At 37.1% G+C, this 4544-nt stretch overlaps 1 long non-coding RNA gene across 1 annotated transcript in view; it reads left to right on the top strand.

Annotated features, from left to right (window-relative positions):
- The first annotated feature begins 812 nt into the window (after positions 1-812).
- Positions 813-4544, top strand: part of LOC109038818 (uncharacterized) — a 14587-nt gene continuing 10855 nt past the window's right edge. The window contains exons 1-2 of the long non-coding RNA XR_002009641.2: positions 813-1025; positions 2679-2809. This is a non-coding gene — a long non-coding RNA (uncharacterized lncRNA). The remainder of the gene's footprint in view (positions 1026-2678; positions 2810-4544) is intronic.

The following is a 4544-nucleotide window of genomic DNA, read 5'->3' as shown; positions in this document are numbered from 1 at the left end:
AAAAAAAAAAAAAATCGTCACTTTGGAAAACTAATTTTCAAAAAATGACGTTAACCCCTTTCATTTAAGAAATAAAGTATGATAAGAAGCCTGAACGTTGCAAAACAAGTTCCGCATTCCTGCAGTTTTACCGTGTCTTCTCCTTGCATAAAAAAATAAAACAGCAGATAATCTGTAAAATGCCTAAAATCACGTAAGAGATCAGAAAGATTCTGCAAGATTGTACATACATAAATTTGAGGTAAGTAAATCTGGTTGCCAATGACGAGAAAAAGTGCTGGCGGACCCAACATATTTGAAACAGCGTGCTGTGTATGAAGCTTTCCTACGCTAAGGAGTGGATTGCAGACTTTTCAAACACCTAGAATTTTTTGGCCGGACACATTCAATGGGAATTTCTTTCGATTTAAAATGTCAGTTCTTTTGGAATTGCTAAAAAATCCATAGTTCGCACGCACGCGCGATTTGTCCTCAATCCAACACTGCCGTGCTAAGGAAAAACACCGTATGAGCATTCGAGAATTGCCAAATTTTCTTTGATAAAATGTTTATTTTTAAGGATAGTTATAATATTTTTCCGAGAAATTTTCAAGAACTTTGAGCAAAATTGCGAAAAAAATTATCTGAAAAATTGGAAACAAAATATTTACAATTTTTCCCGAAAACTCGTTATTTACCAACGGAAATTTGGCACCGCCTGAAGGTTCATGCGGCTTTTGTCCTTAGCACGGCAGAATAAGAAAGGAATAGGGTTGGGATGATGAGATCCTGTGAATTTCCCTAGCAGTTGTGAGTTTGCTGTGGCGGGGGGCTGAAGGGGGAGGAGTCGAAAGTGTCGCGGAAACCTGCGTACTTTTGGCTTTATATATAGTCAAAAGTTCCGGCCGGCAGTCTCATTGTTTCAGGGGTAGCTTTAGAGAACGTGGATCTTCTCTCAGTTCCCGCCCGTCAGATATTGAGTTGAAACTGAAGTTAACTGGTTCCCAGATTTCTTTGTTTAGGTCTCACAAGTCACCCTAAAAATGGTAAGCCTTGTTCTTTAACGGACGTAATTTTCTGTGTTTATCTGTTTGATTTTAAATCAAAGGTGTATGCATACTAAGAATAGAATTAGATTGAAATGTCAATGGAATCGAAAATCAGTCTTTCACTTCGATTTTGTTTAAAAATCATGTATGCGAGTCTTTGGCGCTGAGTATGTTATTCTATTTTCATTTTTAATATTTTAGAGGATCAAAAGGTGGGAGGGAGTGTTTACCAAAAGGCGGGAGGGAGTGTTAACGAAAAAGCCCTCTTAAACTTTTTTTCTGATATTTTTGTGGTGGAAGAAGAACTGTATTTTTGTAGTAGTAAAGCGAATTTAATGAGTCTTAAGTATTGTTTATATTTTATTGATGATAGTTTCTGATCATTATTAACGAGTTTATTGAAAGTTAAGTTTTACGGTGGAGACAAAATGGTTCAAACCTGAAACACGATTTTTAAATTTGGTTTTTCTAAATTCTAAATGATACGGTTTTTTGCGGATACCACGTGGAGAGATTTATCTAGAGGATTTGGGGAGGATTAAGGGGGTGGCCACATGAGCCACGGCCCATGGCAGCAAATTTAGGGGGCGGCTTTTACAATTTTTTAAATGTAGGTATAAAAAAAATCGGATTCAAAAAAAAAAAAAATCATCAATGAGAAAAGGGGACAAAATCTCTCTTTCCTGAGAGTAAAGTAATTTCTAATTTTGTCGTATTTCGGTGATACAAGAGACAGCATCTTTAATTAGTCGAGTTGAGAGAGGAACTAAACACGCAATTTGGCCTGGAGGTCAGCGCAGAGAGGAATGATGACGAGAACTTGAGATGAAAAGGACAAGCCCTCGGCGGCGGTCGACATGTAACACATATAGCGCCTACAAGACTGCATGAATACTTCAAGCATTGCGCCAAACACAGTGCGATCAGCCCGGCGCAGCGGCGGAAGTTAAAATTATTAAACCACATTTATGTTTGTTCTTTCATAATATTTTGGTTCATTTCTTATAAATAGAGGACCTTGTCCACAGAGATATGTTTACGGAGCTTAATTTTTGGGCAAAGTTCCGTAAAATTTTGCTTTCGCAAAAAACGTATCAAACACGAGTAGGTAAACGCGTCTTATGTATCCCTCCCCTTCCGGCACGTTCATTTGATGGTTTTTATTAATGTTTCAAAACGAAGCAAAAGAAGCAAAATGCAAACGCGTTATAACATGGAGTGAATTGCATTTTGCAAAAAGGAACCAAGAGCATTACAATGTTGCTAGGATTGTGCAACTTACATTCTTACTGAAATCATGTACAAAATTAAAGTTACGAAGGTCGTCTTGAATTTATAGTTTATCGGGAGTAAAGATGAAGACTTGTTTGGACGATCAATTTATATTTGCAAGGTAAAACAAGATGCAAAATCTTAGCGACATTCCAATGATCTTGGTTCCTTTATGCAAAATGCAATCCAAGTGTCGCGGTAATAAAATTTGAGGGGCCTTTAAATAATTTGACAGATGTGAATCCAACAACGCGTTTTAGTAAATTTGCATATCTTTCAGGAACGACTATGTCAATCGAGAAGTTACTTCTATAACAACTTTTGTCTTGATTCAAGTGTTAGATTGTGCTTTCCTGATGATGAATTTGATTGTCGCAGGTACATCGAGAAACGCCCTCCTCTGCAGCGCAAGTTATATGCACATTTTGCGTCCTCTTGCTGATTTGTGAGGTTTCCAGGGCTGACTTCGGGAGAAAATCCGAGGAAATCGCAAGGAATATCTGTCTTTTGTGAGTACTGATGCTTTTAAATTTAATTTTCACTACACACAGGATATAAAATATAATAGAGACTGTGAAATAAAAGAGGTAAAAATGAAAGAAAGGTAGCTCAGTGGTTATACTCTTATTGTTAATTATTAACTTAATGGTCAGAGTGGCTTTCATATTTCTTTTTTTTCTTCCTCACTCTATTTCCTTCTATTTTTCTTCTTCTTACCATTGTTATTGGGACATCTCGTGTACACAACAAATGTGCCACCGCAAAAACCATTTGACTACTGTTTAAGGGATGATACCACTATTCGATCACGTGGGAGCTCGTGTTGCCTGCACTAAAAATTGAAGGCAAACATATACGGCGTTAAGTAACCTTTTCCGGTTTAATTAATAATATATTTTTTGGAGAATGTTCCAAGCGAGTGTGTCATTCTGCGAGGGGTTGACCACTTGTCGAATATGAATAATGAAGCAAAAATTGGTGATCATGCTTGCCAAAATTATTAAAACCGTGAAATTGCAGAAAATTTGGTGGTTTCATGGGCGAAGAGAAAGAAAAAAGTATGGGAGTCCAATCCCTAAAATTGAAACAAAAAGGTATCAATCCCTAAAAATTATTCAAATTCGCTGAAATTCGGGGTTCAGGTTTAATTAAATTGCTTTTTTTCTTTATTTTAGAGCTTAATCTCGTCTAATCTGGATGCAAATTCCATGGTAAATTTTTGCAAGGAACAATCTAACCGAGCTATTTCTGGCCGGAAGTCTAGAGACAAAAAGTTCCTCTTCCAGAAATTATTATCAGAATCCGTCGAAAAAAGATGGATTTCAAATATTGAGGGGAATATCTATTCATAACTACACGAAAAAAAGAAAGAAATAATAATCAATAACCTGAAAGCTGACAAGTTTTTACTCTCAGTACTATTCTTCCCACCATTTTACCGATCATCACGCATTCCACCCAAAGAGGTGGGAGCGGTTGATTCTATTTTTATTCCTTATCTGCAGCCTTACAGATCATTACTGCAACCCATTTATTTTCAGTCGAACGGTTCAGAACCACACGGGCGTCGAACTTTTAGTTCGAAGCATTAAATTCCTTGATTTGTATCATAACAAGCGACCAGAGCAGTCTCCTCTTCTTGGCCATTATTTCTACTTCGTTTGCACCAGAATTGACAACACTGCTTGAGGATTAATCAGGATTAATACAGGGTATTTTTAAATACGGGTCGGAAGTTCATATCGGTGCAGCCATCAAACGTTTTTAAGAGGAAAGTGTTGTGAATTCTTTCCTAGCAAAACATTTTTTTGAAGAACTAAGGCTCTTGCAGAATCCTGGGTTGAGATTTTGGATTTAACTGACCTAGCTAACAAAAATAGTCGCGAAACTGAGAGTAATTTCAGGAATGCGCGGCTGAGGGTGTCAACCTTAAGAAGCTATGTCTTACAGAGGAAACTTTCAGGAAAAGCAGGACCCTCAATGCTAGAGAGGATTTTAAAACCTGTCATACCTTGTATGAATGACCATTTTTACTGGACTTTACTTTTGCATAAGGAATCGCTGTTACTAGCTTTACTGTTGAAGCATCTAAATTCACATGAAACAAAAAATGAAAAAAAGGGAGGAAAACGGGAAACAAGCCTAAAAATACAGCACTAAAAACCCCAGACGTTTCAACTCGAAACTGAGTCATGCAGGTCACCAACATTTACGTCTCAGGTGTTTTCATCGATATTTTTCAAG

Source organism: Bemisia tabaci, chromosome 1, assembly GCF_918797505.1.
Source record: "Bemisia tabaci chromosome 1, PGI_BMITA_v3".
In the NCBI taxonomy this organism is placed as follows: domain Eukaryota; kingdom Metazoa; phylum Arthropoda; class Insecta; order Hemiptera; family Aleyrodidae; genus Bemisia; species Bemisia tabaci.
Note: the sequence above shows the minus strand (reverse complement) of the source record. Positions and strands in the feature narration are given on the sequence as shown.